Here is a 16,742-nt window from a genome sequence, read left to right on the forward strand (position 1 = left end):
GTGTGAGCCCCCACTCCCTGGGTTCAAGTGGTTTACCTTTGAACTACGATCTTCAGACAAGCTTTGTTTGTTAAAACACAAACAAAATAACAGTACACAGTGAAATATGGTTTGGGGTCACCACAGCGTAAGGAACTACATTAAAGGGTCACAGCTTTAAGAAGGTGGAGATCCACTGCTCTAGAGCACCACCACCAATAGTGGTAAAACAATCTACATGAAAATCTAGCATACAAATGATAGAGATTGCTAACTGCATTGCAATTTAAAGATATTTATAAATATAAAGATGATATGCAAAGGTTCCATACTGCAATGCCATCCAAGCACAGTGGCTGTGAAAGAACTGGCCAACCTTCATGACCTGTGAAAATGTAAGTTATCAGGATAAAGCTGCAGGTAATGTTTGTACTAACTTAACTGCTATTCACGGATCCCTTCAGTGCTTAATGCTATGTTGGTGTGCAGAATTGATGCAGTGCCCTTCAGAATGCCATGCACTGAGCCAGCTATATAGCTAACTGACTTCTATTCCTAGTAAGTGAATATTCTCTGCCCGTAACTTGCTGTGAGCATATCTTTAAATTAGGTATTATCTTATTTTCCCAACTAATTCCTGTCCAAGTTACATACCTTGCACCTAAAGAGTTAGAGCTTTTGGTGGGAGTTTGTGTGGCTGTGCTTCATTTAGAGGTAGTTATTTAGATGTATTTCACAATGGGGTGATGCATACATTTTATCATAAAAACCAACACAAAATTAAAATTCCCATTGTGAACTCTAAGGATATCTTACCCTTGACCAGGTGTGGGGAACTGAGGGCAGGCCATGGATCTGTTAGTTTACACTAGTGCATGAGAACTATTTTTGGTCCCCTCATTAGTAGAATTTCTGTTTTCACATTTAGCTAATATCTTAGGTCTTAAGACAAACTTCTGTAGTGTCATTTTATTTGTATTTTTAAAAATAAAGCTTGCCTGAAGCTTGGAAAAGTAAAACAGCCACACTGGCCAGTCTTACTGACTATGCAGCAAATGAAACATACTTTAATCCCAGTAGTTACAATGACATCCACCTTAAATCCCAGTAGTTACAATGGCATACACCTTTAATCCCAGTAGCCACACTAGTTTACCATAGAAACCAAACAGTAGTGGTGCATGCCCTTAATCCCAGAATTAGAGATGATTATAAAATGGGAGGAGACAGCTCTCAGTCACAGTCTCATTCTGAGACTTCCTGGAGGTAGGATCACCATTTTCGGACTGAGGTTAAGGTCAGAGCCAGTGACTGACTGCTTTGCTTTTCTGGTCTTCTGGTTGAACCCTAATACCTGTCTCTGAGTTTTTATTAATCATGCTCCCACTCCTATATCTATATGTGGAAACCTCAGTATATAAACATACCTTTCTTCATATCTGCGTCCACCATAGCTTCTCTGCACTTTTCCTGGTGGAAAGCATCATAAACCCAACAGTTGGATGTATCTTCAGGAGAGAACTGTGCTTAGCTTTCAGATGTGTTGAAAATGTGGTCATAGAGGTCACCCACCTTATTTTGTGTCCACCGCAGATGGAAGTGACAGGGAAGCTCCTTGGGCCTGACACAGAGGTACAGTGCACATAGTACCCCAGCTGGAGCAGGAGATTTTGTGTTACCTTGATGATTCCCATAATTTTTACTTTAGCCAGTGCACAGTTTGGTTAGAAAACCCAATTAAATCGTTTGACACGGTAAACTAATAAAACAGTCTTACTTTTTCCCACTCTGTATTTTTCTTAGCAGCTATGTGGGGTACTCATCTTCTGATGGAAATGAGCACGTTTGACTACAATGCACTCAGAAGCTCACCCACGTTAGGCTTCACTAAGAGCACATATAACTGAATGTGGTTTTCCTCGGTTGCATTCTTTTTGGGAAATTTTTCCTTAGATTTGGAAATTAGGAAAGCATTGAAATTCTTAAGATTTACCAGTATTAAGCATTAAATGCCTTTCCATATTTTCTTCTGCATTCCCTTGTTTAAGTGTGATGAATGCATGTCTATCAATATGTCCGTCATTTTCTCCAGAAGTGAAGAGCCTGTGTTTCAGGCTTAATCAGGTTTTGTTTTTCTCATAATGTTGTCTGCTTGCTCCTTCTACAAGAATGAAGTAAAACCATGGGCTCCAGATTTCGTGTCACAGAATTTGATTTGAATGTCAGGATTATTTATAAATTAGTTAATGACCTAAATTATTAAATTTTAGCAAATGTGAGAATGATATTGACTTACACACAAGTAGTCTAATACTGCTGGTGTATGAATTTCCTACTTTGTAAATCATATGTAGCTCTCCCACAGTCAGCATCACTCTCAATAGTGGACAACTTCAAAGCTTCTAATTTAAAAGGAGGAGGAGAAACTCACACTCACCCCATAAGCAACTGAGGGCCCCAGGAAGAACAGATTTTTAGTAAGGCAAAGGTGTTGGAAGAAGTGTCTAGGTCAGAATTTCTCAACTAGTGGGTTGTGATTCTTTTGGAAGTTGGACAACTCTTTTGCAGGGGTTGTCTAAGTGTCTACGACCACTGGAAAACACAAATAATTTACTTATGACTCATAACACTAGCAAAATCAGTTATGAAGTAGCAATGAAAATAATTTTATGGTTGGGAGTCAACACAGCATGAAGAACTATATTAAAGGGCCACAGCATTAGGAAAGTTGGGAACCACTCATCTATGTCCTAGATTATAACTAGGGTTTGTTTTCAAAGCAACTAGGGAAAGTAAAAGCCTTACATATGCTTTCATAACCTGTCTACCAGTGACTGTTTCAGCTGGACCAGGGTGAGGCTTGGATCTGCTGAACGAACAAGATCACCTAATTTATATATATAAAAAAAACTTCTTAACTAACTAGAGAATGATGAGAAACCAATAGCTTGTAAGCTCAGTGTGCAGAAAACTGTATGTGCACATGCACACCATGGAAGTGTGAAGCTCTATTCTGTGGACACCTTGACTCAGAACTTTCCAAATTATAGAAGTGGTCTACATGTTTCTAGTAGGAACATTATGAAGGGAAAGGGGAGACAGGGAAGGATTTAACCACCTCTAACTGCACAATCACACGAAGGGCTTGCTCTTCTGCTTGTTTCTGTTCTTCCAAGCCCATGCAGAGAATGAAATTAAAACAGGAGTTGAAAAGCGTGTGTCCTGGGTGGTTTGTCAGCTGTGCAAGGTCTGATTGATCAAAGGAGATGGACATAGAAAATCTGCTCATTTTCTTTTTACCTTGTTTTTTTATCTTTTAGAAGACTTTACCACTGACTTAATATATCCCTGTCTTAAGAAACAACTATCTTCTCTTGCTAAGGTTATTTTTATATAGTCTTCTATTACACATTTTGAGTCAGAACATTTATCAAGTTTTCATCAAAAATAAAAATGGCAAGAATTTTTTTGATATGACTTGTACTTTTTCTGTAAAATTCAATGATAGCACCATCATATTTTTCTCACTAATACATGTGCATTGCATGGCTTTATTAATTTTATAACTTTTTGAAATTCTGTACAATTTTCTTATGACCATACATACTATCAAATGGTTCTATGGGGATGACAACTTGGGTGGTGATGGTTGGGAAAGACTTCAGGGTGCTGCTGTAAGAGTGGTATTATAGTTTAGGATTGGTTCCCTGCATCTCCCAGGCAGAACCCTAACAATTCGTCTACACAGAAGACATGGCATGTCCTCAGAATGCCTTTCCACATCCCTGATCTGTCACTTGTGCAGGAGCCTTTGGGCATCTCTGAGGTTCTCTACTAATCAGGTCCTGGAGAACATTTTGATAATAGTCAATATTGACATTATTAGCTTATCCTCAGGCTTTCTTTTTCATTATTTTGGTTAAAACATTTATGACTCATCTGATATAATTACTATATCAAGAATGAATCTATTTGTACTAAGTATATGAAATTATGTGTTCTTTGTGATTATATCTCAGAGAAAATCTTAGCATGTAACCTTCCGTGTCAAAAAGTCGTGCTGCTGCAGTTATATCAACAACAGAATGTTGTGGTCTCCTGGAATTGGTCCTTGAAGATTTACACAAGGACTATATGTGTGAATTAGCCTTTAGCAAGAAAGATGTAAGGGCCTCCCATTTTTCCAGCTATCTTAGAATCCTCATACTCCTCATTTTTTAGAAGGAAAGATGTCAATTTCCAAGAAAAAGGATAAGTTTAGTGGTGTCGTGTGCTAAACAGGAAGTTATCCAGAAATAATTATCAGTTAGTGTTTAGTGGTTTGTGCCATGGGACAATGGTCTGTACCCTGTCACTTGTATTTTAAATAAATGCTGTTTGATCAGTAACCAGGCAGGAAGTATAGGCGGGGCAACCAGGCAGGAAGTAGAGGTGAAACAACAAGAATTCTGAGAAAAGGGAAGTTTCAGTCTGCAGTCTTCATCCAGACACAGAGGAAGCCAGACACAGCAAGCAAGATGTGATTGCCTTGTCAAGAAAGGTACCAAGCCACATGGCTAACACAGACAAGTCTTATGGGCTAATATAAGTTATAAGAGTTAATAAGAATCCTGAACTACTAGGCCAATCAGTTTATAATTAATGTAGGTCTCTATGTGTTTATTTGGAACTAAGTAGATGTGTGACCTGGTAGGACACAAACCTCAGTCAACAGAATGATGTGCCAATGTGGGGCTGACCAAATCCACTTTAAAGCCTTGAAGAGCTTGGGAAGTTATTCTAGATAGAAAAGAATAGAGTTAAACACAGCTGATAGCAGCACTTTCTCAGGTAGGCTCTGCTTGCTAGAGGCAAGCACTCTTGTTTAAGAGAGGCTTACTGGGGCTGGAGAGATGGCTCAGAGGTTAAGAGCATTGCCTGCTCTTCCAATGGTCCTAAGTTCAATTCCTAGCAAACACATGGTGGCTCACAACCATCTTTAATGGGGTTTGGTGCCCTCTTGTGGCCTTCAGGCATATACACAGACAGAATATTGTACACATAATAAATAAATAAATATTTGACAAAAAAAAGAGAGGCTTCCTGACTCAGCTTTAGCTGCAAACCTTAAATGGTATTGATGAAAAGCTGACTGCATGCTTTTTGGTGGTGGTAGAGACCTTGAAATGCCATAGAGTTGTGGCAATAAACATGACTCCAGCCAGTACTTCTGCCATGAGGCAAGACTCTCAGAATAAAGCTAAGGAATAGGCTGGAACCAGCCATCAAAGCCACAGCTTTAATCCTAGCCATATTGCTGTACACGTGTTAAGGGCTGACCACTTGGGATTGGATAACCTATCTGGATGCTCATTCTTGGGAAAAACTGATTCGCCTTCTGTCAGCCACAGTGAGTTGTGCTTAGCTTTTCTCTTCATCGAGGGGTGGGGCTTTGTCAAATTTCCCTCATGTGCATTGGCATGTCGACTGGTGGCATCACTATGCAAGTCTTGTTTAGGTAACTGTATTGTTGAGATTTCATAGGTACAGTTTTTCTGTCATGTCTAGAAGATACTAGCAACAAGTGTCCTGGGTCATCTGGTTCTTCCCATCTTCTTCCTCTTCCATGTTTTTTCTGGGCCTTAGGAGTAGGAGTTACATTGTAGGAAAACCAGTTGGGGCTGAGCACCTGTGGTCACATATTCTCTACATGTGGACCTGTTGTATATCTCTATAATGTTCTCTACTACAAAAGAAGGGTTTTCTTGTGGAGGGGTGAGAGTAACCCTTATCTTTGGGTATAAGAGTAAGCATTTAGAGTATTGTTAGAAAGTATATTGATTTTGGCAATTGCGGGTTCTCCCCTAGGGTCTCGAACCTCTCTATCCATAGATATTGGCTAAGTTTATAGTACTGGGTGTGCATTCCCTCCTATTGAGTAGACCTTAAGTTCTATTAGACAGATGTTGGTCATTTCCGGGATAAAGTGCCCTTGTGCTGTTATTGTACCATGGGGGTATCTTGTCAGAAAGGTATCACTGAGGTTCATAAGTTATATAGCTGGGTAGGAATGTTGATTTCTCTTTTCCTTTGGCAGCTTGCATAGCATCTTCAGGTACTACTAGAGCTAGTCCTTGGGAAGGAGGCTTGCAGGTCAGTTCCAACTCTATTTCCCCGAGGTCTATGTCTGAAATGTGTAGTATGTTTAACAAAGGCACTGAAACTATATCAATAGCTATGTCAAAATGGAAGAGAATTTTCCAATAATAAAAATAGTGGGAAAGTTACAGTAAGTAAGGTTTTTTGGACTGTATAAACACTAAATTTCTGGATGTCAAGCAGCAGTTTTATGTTGAGGTATAGCAACTTAATATTAGGGGATCCTGGAAAAGTGACTAAAAGTTTGTACAGTTTGAAGCACAGACAAATGCAGTCACCTTTAAAATGTGTAAACTTGTGATGAAACATTTGAGTACTGAGACTGTGACTCAGTGTAGAGTATTTGTTTAGTATGGGTGGGTGAGACACGGGCTTTGTTCCTGATATCCCCCAACAGTCCTTCGGACTTCCTTTTGGTGCTTAAATTGATTTTCTTTTAGGAAGAGAAATTTCTGTTGCACGAATAATAAAAACCTTGAGATAGATATTGGGTTCAAGTTGAAGATCAGAAAAGCAAAGCAGTCAAGCAACTAGAGAGATCTTATCTCTACCAACTCTCAGACGAACAAAAAATATTCTACTCTCTGCCCAGTCATATTGCTCCTGTCTTCACCTCTCTCCATTAAAGGTGTGTGAGTCCCAAAAGCTGGGATTAAAGGTGTGAACCATCACCACCTGGATCTGTTTGTGGATTGATTTTATGTAGCCCAGGGTAGCCTTGAACTCAAAGAGATCCGCCTAACTCTGTCTTCTGAGTCCTGGGATTAAAGGTATGTACTACCACTCCCTGGCCTGTAGGGCTGACTAGGGTGGCTGCTTTGCCTTCTGATCTCGAGTAAAACTTTATTTATTAGAACACAAATACTATAACACTAAAAATGTCCAATGTTTTTGAGGATGCAGTGATTTGACCTTTTCAAAAGAGATAAAAATGTACAATTTATTAGCTTTGAAAAGCAGTATGCAAATTTTTGTAACTCTCTCAAAGGTCTTACTGCTTGAACTCATAAATTCATTTTAGAAATTTGTCTTAAATAGCCTGAAAAACAAACATAAGAAACTGTGCATAGGGGCTGGAGGGATGGCTCAGAGGTTAAGAGCACTGATTGCTCTTCCAGAGGTCCTGAGTTCAATTCCCAGCAACCACATGGTGGCTCACAACCATCTGTAATGAGATCTGGTGCCCTCTTCTGGTTTGCAGCATATATGTAGGGAAAACACTGTATACATAATAAATAAATCTTAAAAAAAAAACTGTGCATAGCAACTTTAAGCCCAGCATGGAATAATGAAAATGGATCGCTACCAGTTAAGTACCGAATGTGAAAACATTCCATTTCTTCCTTCATACTGGACATTTCCATGTGTGTTTGGGGAAATCTAACAGTTGAGGAAAAGGCTAAAGGAAAGAAACAATGAGTGAGCTCTGTTTGTTGTGTTTTTTATTTTGCTCACAAGGATAGGAAAGACAACTTAAAAAGTAATGCAGCAGAAACAGTAGACTGGGGGCACAGAGGTGAGGGGGAGAGAATGGGAGGAGAGGAAGGAGGGGAAACTGCGGTCGGGCTCTAAAATAAATAAATAAATAAATAAAAGTAATTCAGAGGTTGTCATTACCATCAGAAAACAAATGTTTGCTGTTGTGATCCTTCTGCATCATCCTGAAGTTAAACAGTCTGAAAGTGATCTTTGAAATCTTAGAAGATGGCTATAGAATGCTACAGGGATTACTCTGGTTACTTGTTGGTTAGTTGGTCTTTCTTCAGAGATAGGGTCTTACTGTGTGGCCCACGTTGGCTTGGAGTTGATGCATTCACTTGCCTCTGCCTCCTAAGTTCTGTGATTATAGACCTGCCCTACCCAGATATTTACATCTCCTGTTAGGTCTTATTAACGTACATATTTTTCATGTGCAAAGAAAAAGTGATGTTTTCAAGCTTTGACATGATCCATTGTTTTTGAAAAAAAAGTATGGATTTGACTTCTGTATACACAATTTTTTGGATTCTACATTCTTGGCACCCAGGCCATTCTTGAGGAGCTGTGGTTATCTTTGTGATTTAAAATTTTGCTTTACCTTGCTATTTTCTGTTTGGTGTAAGGTTTAAGGAGAAATAGAACAGTATCTCTTGCCTTAAAATGACAAGGAGTTGGGGCTAGAGGAGTGGTCAGCGGTTAAGAGCACTGGCTGCTCTTCCAGAGGTCCTGAGTTCAATTCCCAGCACCCACATGGTGGCTCACAACCATCTGTAATGGGAACTGATGCCCTCTTCTTTCATGCAGGCACACATGCAAATAGAAGCACTCACACACATAAATAATTCTTCTAAAAATAGCAAGAAATTGGGCTATGTTTAAGATTAATGAAAACCTTAGTTAGGCAGTGTTCATTTTTACTTTATTTTTCCATAAAATTTCTTTATTCTCTGGATTGGTTAAACTAACTACTTGCTGCTGATGTTTTTTTTTCCTTTTGTACTTTTGAGACACGATTTCTATGTATCCCTGACTGTTCTGAAATTCTCTATGTTGACAAGGCTGGCCTTGAACTCAAAGAGATCTGCCTGCCTCTGCCTCTCAAGTGCTGAGATTAAAGGTGTGTGCCACTATGCCCATGCCCAGGTCTAACTGCTTTCTTAAGATTATAGTGTGTGCATGTGTGTGTATGGTGTGTGTGGTTTAGTGTGGTATGTGTGGTGTAGTATGGTGTGTGCCATGTGTATGTATGTGTGTGTGGTGTATTGTGATGTGTGTAGGTATGTGTGTGGTGTATTGTGATGTGTGTAGGTATGTGTGTGTGGTGTAGTGTGTAGGTGTGTGTGATATGGATGGTGTGTATATGTATGTGTGTGGTACATGTTATGTAGTGTGGTATAGTGTGGAGTGTGTGATGTGTGTATGTATGTGGTTTAGTGTGATGTGTATTGTGTATATATGTATGTGTGTGGTGTGTTGTGTGTGTGGTGTATGTGTGTGGTATAGTGTGTGTGAGGTGTTTGGTGTGTGTATGTGTGTGTGGTGTAGTGTGTGTGAGGTGTGTATGTATATGTGTTTGGTGTAGTATGGTGTGTGTAGTGTGTTTGTATCGTGTGTGTACGTGTTGGTCTAGTGTGTAGTGTGTTTGATGTGTGTATTTTTATGACACATTTCCTTTGAAGAGAAATGAGAAAGAAACTTAGACATATTAATGAACTGTCTTTATAGAATTTTATACTGTCTTAAGCATATTTTGTCCTAGTTCACTTACTACCTGAGTTTGTTTTAGTTTAACATTAACTGGGTGTGTGTCACAAAGACAGAAATTGTCCTTTAGACAACTTGCCATAAGCCGTCACTGATTTCATCCTGAAATAGTGGACTTTTAGCGGTGTTGGTTTCTTTCGTGGACCCGAAGGCTTCTAGATTGAAAACATTATGAGGATCATGTGATAGCAGCATTCATGTCCTTGTTATTATGCTTTGAATTTTTTCCTTCTTTAGAATGTTTACATTCCCTATTGGTATTGACTCCATTTATAAGATTTGTATTTATTAGTAATATTGACTAATATATCTAAAGTCTTCATAAAATCGCTTAGATCAACGTTTAGAATTTCATTTAAGTTAACTCATGTTTTCTAAAGCAGCAGTGATTTTATTTAAGTCCTAGGAGACATAGAGCTATATCTGGACTCAGCTTTTAGTTGTCACATCTAGTAATGGGGATTTTGGTGATTGGTCATTGGAAGGCAGATTCCTAATATTCACAGGCAACTATAACATGGTTCTTTGGGCTCTATATATTAATAGTGATGAGAAATTAAAGTCCTGGTTTAGTGTAACAATGTTATTCAAAAGTAAATACTCTACGTATTAACATTGTTAGTAGATATAATACTGAACTTTATTTTGGACCTTTATTTTTGACATACAGGCTACAAGGACATCTGTGTTGTCTAATGGACACAAACTTTGGGAAGTTGTGGTTTATAATCTGCTGGCTTGGGTTTCAGCCTGTCTCTATTGTGCATGTTTAGGTAGTGCAGCTTCACAGATGTTTAAAGAAAGACATCATAAATGCTTTTGTAGGTATTTAAAGTTAGGTACCAAACATCATGATTTAATGGTAAGTTTTTAGTACTTACAAGCATGGTGTAAGGGTTTAAATTAAGCATTGTCACACCCGAAGGCTATCTGCTTGCTTGTTAACAGATGGGTTTTGGAGGCAGGAACATGCCAGAGCCTCTAACCTCATCACTGGAGTAGTTGTTTGATGGGACAACAGTTTGGTTGGCTGTTGGGAGATGCAGCTTTGCGGGGTATTTCTGTGAAGTGATATCTTGTTCTGGCTTCTTAGCTCTCAGTTACTACTGTCTGTTGGCTGAGTAAGCAGCCTTCTCTGCTATGTGCTTCACCCACTACTTTTTTGTCTTGTCTGAGGCCCATACTGTAAAGCCATCTGATCATGGATCTCTGAAACCTTTAGTCATTTTATGTTCCTGAAGGTATTTTGTTACAGGGATAAAAAACAAATAGCCATATTTTTCATTATCTTTAAAAAATTACAACCTTCACTCATGAGGCAGAGGCAGGGAGATCTCTGTGAGTTTGCTGCTAGCCTGGTCTACAGAGTGAGTTCTAGTACAGCCATGGTTACACAGAGATACTCCACCTCAAAAACAATAATAACCAAAAATCCAAACAGACAAAACAACAAGAAGTAATAAACACTTGAATTGCATGGGAGTGGCCCCAAGTTCCAACCCAGCAAAAAGGAAAAAGAATAACGATAAATGAAAATTCCTAATGTAAAACTCATATTTATAAATGAGATGACTAAGAAAAATAATCTATAAAGAACAATACAGGCCGTTCCATAATTTTGTTTAAACACACAGTGAACTTTGATTTTGTTTTGTTTTTTTTTATGAATAAAGCCTTGAACTTTTAAACACATGTATAGCGAAAGAAGGCCTTTTAAACATGTTTAAAGTTAGAAAGCCTTTTTTTTAAATAAGTTCTGGTACAGAACTGAAAGGTCCAAATATAACTTTCCCCACATATGTGAAGAGTTCTAGCTTTTAGCATTCCCAGAAACAGCAGAGTTTAACATGAAAAAACATTTTATAGAATTTTGGAACAAGTTGGTTCTTGTCATGGACAGAAGCAAAACAGACTTAGAAATTGCTTGCAGTTGATGCTTTTAGGGTAAAACACTTCTAGACTTTGGGACCACTGCCAGCGTTGAGATGCCCATGTGCAGTGTCCTCTTCAGGGAGCATGACAGCCACTTGTGTGCCTGCCATATGAGCCATCTTAGAGCCTAGGACTCTTTCCACCCTCACTTTCATAAAGCTGAGTTTTTACCTGGGTCATTAGCACATGGTCAGGTAGTTGCAGATCCCTCCTCTGCTGCATCTCTTCACTCTTCCTTTTCCTGGTAGAGGTGCTTATTTCCTCCTTATTGGTTATGCAGAGATCAAAGGTTAAGCTTGGCCATGCCCTCCACATTCTCAGGGAAGAAGAAGAATGAATTGAGTTTAAATTAAATAAAAATCCTTCATGAAGGCAAATACGCTTGCTCTCTCAGTAGCCCCATGTAATTTTTCAGATTTAACAATTGACCTCATGCATTTGTTGTTTTTCATGATTATTTGTTGTAGTGTTTTTCATGTAGGGTTAGGGTTAGGGTTAGGGTTAGGGTTAGGGTTAGGGTTAGGGTTAGGGTTTTAGGGTTAGGGTTTTAGGGTTAGGGTTAGGGTTTTAGGGTTAGGGTTAGGGTTTTAGGGTTAGGGTTAGGGTTAGGGTTAGGGTTTAGGGTTAGGGTTAGGGTTAGGGTTAGGGGTTAGGGTATGGGTTAGGGTTAGGGGTTAGGGTTAGGGTTTAGGGTTAGGGTTAGGGGTTAGGGTTAGGGGTTAGGGTTAGGGGTTAGGGTTAGGGTAAGGGTTAGGGTTAGGGTTTAGGGTTAGGGTTAGGGGTTAGGGGTTAGGGGTTAAGGGTTAGGGTTAGGGTTAGGGTTTAGGGTTTAGGGGTTAGGGGTTAGGGTTAGGGTTAGGGTTAGGGTTTAGGGTTTAGGGTTTAGGGTTCGGGTTCGGGTTCGGGTTTAGGGTCGGGTTTAGGGTTCGGGTTTAGGGTTCGGGTTCGGGTTCGGGGTTAGGGTTAGGGTTCGGGTTCGGGTTAGGGTTAGGTTTAGGGGGTTAGGGTTAGGGTTAGGGGGTTAGGTTTAGGGTTAGGAGTAGGGTTAGGGTTATGGTTAGGGTTATGTGTAGGGTTATTGTTAGGGTTAGGGTTAGGGGTAGGGTTAGAGTTAGCGTTAGGGGTAGGTTTAGAGTTAGGGTTAGGGGTAGGGGTAGGGGTAGGGTTAGGGTTAGTGTTAAGCTTAGCGTTAAGGTTAGATGTAGGTTTAGAGTTAGGGTTAGGGTTGGATTAGGGATAGGGGTTATGGTTAGCGTTAGGGTTAGAGTTAGGGCTAGGGTTAAGGTTTGGTTTAGGGTTTGTGTTTGGGTTTGGGTTTGGGTTATTGGTAGGGTTAGGGTTAGGGTTAGGTGTAGGGTTAGATTTAGGGTTATGTTTGGTTTAGGGTTAGGAGTTAGGGTTAGCGTTAGGGTTGGAGTTAGGTTTAGGGTTCGGTTTAGCGTTAGGGGTAGGGTTAGGGTTAGGTGTAGGTTTAGGCTTAAGGGTAGGGTTAGTGTTAGGGTTAGGGATAGAATTATGGTTAGGGTTAGGGTTTGGGGTAGGGTTAGGGTTAGTGTTCGGGTTAGAGTTAGTGTTAGGCATAGGGTTAGGTTTAGGGTTAGGTTTATCGTTAGGGGTAGGGTTAGGGTTAGGTGTAGGGTTAAAGTTAGGATTAGGGTTGGGTTAGGGTTAGGGGTTAGGGTAGGGTTAGGTTTAGGGTTAGGAATAGGGTTATGGTTAGGGTTAGGGGTAGGGTGTTGTTATAATTATTGGTACGTTTAGAGTTAGGGTTAAGGTTAGTGTTAGCGTTAAGTTAGAGTTATTGTTAGGGTTAGGTTTAGTGTTAGGGGTAGGGTTAGGGTGAGGTTTAATATTTAGGGTTAGGTTTAGGGTTAGGGGTAGGGATAGGTTTAGGGTTAAGTTTAGGATTAGGGTTAAGTTTAGGATTAGAGTTAGGGATGGGTTTGGTTTAGTGTTAGTTTTAGGGTTAGGTTTAGGGTTAGGGTTAGAGTTAGAATTAGTCTTGGGTAAGTGTTAGGGGTTAGGGTTATGGTCAGGTTCAGGTTTAGGGTTAGTGGTAGGTTAAAGGTTAGCGGTAGGTTTAGAGTTAGTTTTAGGGTTGGGTTAGGTTTAGGGTTAGGGTTATGGTTGGGGTTTGGTTTAGAGTTATGGGTAGGGTTAGTCTTAGGGTTAGGTTTAGGGTAAGAGTTAGGGTTAGGTTTGGTTTAGTGTTAGGGGTTATGTTTAGGGTTCAGGTTAGGGTTAGGGTTAGGGTTAGGGTTACAGGTAGGGTTAGGGTTAGGGGTTTGGTTAGGGTTACAGTTGTGTTAGGTTTAGGGGTTAGGGTAAGGGTTAAGTTTAGGGGTTAGGGTAGGGATTGTTTTAGGGTTATGGTTAGGGTTGGGTTAGGGTTAGGGGTTAGTATTAGGGTTAGGGTTAGGGTTGGGTAAGTGTTAGGGGTTAGGTTTAGGGGTAGGTTTAGGGTTAGGGTTAGGTTTAGGGTTAGCCTTAGGGTTAGGATTAGGGTTATGGTTAGGGTTAGGGGTACCGTTAGAGTTAGGGTTAGGGTTGCGTTAGGGTTAGAGTTAGGGTTAGGGTTGTGTAAGTGTTAGGGGTTAGGGTTAGGCGTAGGGGTAGAGTTAGGGTTATGGGTAGGGTTAGAGTTAGTTTTAAGGTTGGGTTATGGTTAGGGGTCAGGGTTAGGGTTAGGGTTAGGGTTAGCATTATTGTTAGGGTTAGGGTTAATGTTTGGTGTAGGGTTAGGGTTAGGGTTAGGGGTTAGGGTTATGGTTAGGGTTTGGGTTGAGTTTAGGGGTAGGGGTAGGGTTAGGTTTAGGGTTAGGTTTTGTTTAGGGTAGGGGTTAGGTTTAGGGGTAGGATTAGTGTTAGGTTTAGTGGTAGGGTTAGGTTTAGGGTTAGAGTTAGGTTTGGGTTAGGATTAGGGGTAGGGGTAGGTTTATGGGTAGTGTTAGGATTATGGTTACGGTGAGGTTTAGGGTTAGGGATAGGGTTGGTTTAGGTTTAGTTTGGTTTAGGGTTATGGTTAGGGTTAGTGTTAGCAGTAGGGTTAGGGTTAGACCTAGGGTTAGGGTTGGGTAACTGTTAGGGTTTAGGGTTAGGGTCAGTTTAAGGGTTAGGGTTAGTGGTAGGGTTATGGTTAGTGTTAGGGTTAGGGGTAGTTTTAGAGTTAGTTTTAGGATTGGGTTAGGGTTAGGGGTTTGGGTTAGGTTTAGGGTTAGCGTTACTTTTAGGATTAGGGTTAGGTTTAGGGGTACGGTTAGGGTTAGAATTAGGGTTAGGGTTAGGGTTGGAGTTAGTGTTAGGTTTGGGTTAGGGTTAGGGGTTAGAGTTAGGGTTAACATTAGGGTTACTGTTAGGGGTAGGGTTAGGGTTAGGGTTGGCTTAGGGTTAGGGGTTAATATTAGCCTTAGGGTTTTGGTTAGGGTTAGGGTTACATTTAAGCTTAGGGTTTGTGGTAGCGTTAGGTTTAGGGTTAGGGTTGGGATAGGGTTAGGAGTTAGGTTTAGGGTTGAGGTTAGGATTACGGTTAGGATTAGGGTTAGAGTGAGTGTTAGGGTTGGGTTAGGGTTAAGGGTTAGGAATACGTTTAGGGGTAGGGTTATGGTTAGGGTTAATGTTAGTAGTAGGGTTAGATTTAGGGTTAGGGTTAAGGTTATGGTTTGCTTTAGACTTAGGGTTAGTGTTAGTGTTAGTGTTAGGTTTAGGGTTAGAGTTAGGGTTAGGTTTGGGTTAGGGTTAGGGGTTAGGCTTAGTGTTAGGGTTAGGGATAGTGTTAGGGGTAGGTTTAGGGTTAGGGTTACGGGTTGGTTTAGGGTTATGGTTAAGTGTAGGGGTAGGGGTAGGATTAGAGTTAAGGTTAGCTTCTGTTATAGTTAGGGGTTAGGGTTAGGGTTATGGTTAGCATTAGGGTTAGAGTTAGGGTTATGTTTAGGGTTAGGGTTAGGGTTTGTGTTAGGTGTAGGGTAAGGGTTAGGGGTTAGGGTTATGGTTTGGGTTAGAGGTAGGGTTAGGTTTAGGGTTAGGATTAGGGGTAGTGTTAGGGTTAGGGTTAGGTTTACTGTTAGGGGTAGGGTTAAATTTAGGGTTTGGTTTAGGGTTAGGGTTAGGGGTTAGGGTTAGTGGTAGGGTTAGTGTTAGGGTTAGGGTTAGGGTTAGGTTTAGGGTTAGGGGTTAGGGTTAGGGTTAGGGTTAGAGTGTGTAAGTGTTAGGGTTTAGGGTTAGGGTTAGGGTTAGGGGTAGGGTTAGATTTAGGGTTAGGTTTAGGGTTAAGGTTAGGGTTTGGTTTAGAGTTAGGTTTAGGGTTAGTGTTAGGGTTAGGTTTAGGGTTAGAGTTAGGGTTAGGTTTGGGTTAGGGTTAGGATTTAGGCTTAGTGTTAGGTTTAGGGTTAGGGGTAGGGGTAGTATTATAGTTAAGGTTAGCTTCTATTAGGGTTAGGGGTTAGGGTTAGGGTTAGGGTTATGGTTAGCATTATGGTTAGGGATAGGGTTAACGTTAGGCTTAGGGTTAGGGTTAGGTGTAGGGGTAGGGTTAGGTGTTAGGATTAGGTTTTGGGTTAGAGGTAGGGTTAGGGTTAGAGGTAGGGATAGTGTTAGTGTTAGGTTTACTGTTAGCGTAGGGATACTTTTAGGGTTAGGGTTAGGGTTAGGGGTTATGGTTCGTGGTAGGGTTAGGGTTAGGGTTAGCGGTAGGATTAGAGTTAGTTTTAGGGTTGGGTTAGGGTTAGGGGTTAGGGTTAGGTTTAGTGTTAGCGTCAGGGTGAGAGATAGGGTTAGGGTTAGGTTTAGGGTTACGGGTAGGGTTAGGGTTAGGGTTATGGGTAGTTTTGGGATTAGGGTAGGGGTAGGTGTAGGGTTAGTGTTATCATTAGGTTAGGGTTGGGTTAGGGTTAGGTTTAGGGTTAGTGTTACTTTTAGGATTAGGGTTAGGGGTACGGTTAGGGTTAGAATTAGGGTTAGGGTTAGGGTTGGAGTTTGTGTTAGGTTTGGGTTAGGGTTAGTGGTTAGGTTTAGAGTTAGGGTTACTGTTAGGGGTAGGATTAGGGTTAGGGTTATGGTTAGAGTTAAGGTTGGGTTTGGTTAGGGTTAGTGGTTAGGATTACGTTTAGGGGTAGGGTTATGGTTAGGGTTAAGGTTAGGCGTAGGGTTAGATTTAGGGTTAGGCTTAAGGTTAGTGTTTGGTTTAGAGTTAGGTTAAGGTTTAGTGTTAGGGTTAGGGTTAGGTTTAGGGTTAGAGTTAGGGTTAGGTTTGGGTTAGGGTTAGGTGTTAGGCTTAGTGTTAGGGTTAGGGATAGGGTTAGGAGTATGGTTAGGGATAGGGTTCGGGTTACGTGTAGGTTTAGGGTTAGGGTTAGTGTTATGGTTAGCATTAGGGTTATAGTTAGGGTTAGGCTTAGGGTTAGTGTTTTGTGTAGAGTTAGTGTTAGGGGTTAGGGTTAGGTTTATGTTTACTT

The 16,742-nt window shown here is 40.6% G+C and overlaps 1 long non-coding RNA gene across 2 annotated transcripts in view; it reads right to left on the reverse strand.

The window, feature by feature from the left end:
- Positions 1-7,548: 7,548 nt before the first annotated feature.
- LOC142842267 (uncharacterized) overlaps positions 7,549-16,742 on the reverse strand; it is a 33,339-nt gene continuing 24,145 nt past the window's right edge. For both annotated transcript variants that reach the window (XR_012909255.1, XR_012909256.1), the window contains 2 exons: positions 11,464-11,608; positions 7,549-7,685 (listed from right to left, as the gene is read on the reverse strand). This is a non-coding gene — a long non-coding RNA (uncharacterized LOC142842267). The remainder of the gene's footprint in view (positions 7,686-11,463; positions 11,609-16,742) is intronic.

Source organism: Microtus pennsylvanicus, unplaced genomic scaffold (genome assembly GCF_037038515.1).
Source record: "Microtus pennsylvanicus isolate mMicPen1 unplaced genomic scaffold, mMicPen1.hap1 Scaffold_47, whole genome shotgun sequence".
In the NCBI taxonomy this organism is placed as follows: Eukaryota; Metazoa; Chordata; class Mammalia; order Rodentia; family Cricetidae; genus Microtus; species Microtus pennsylvanicus.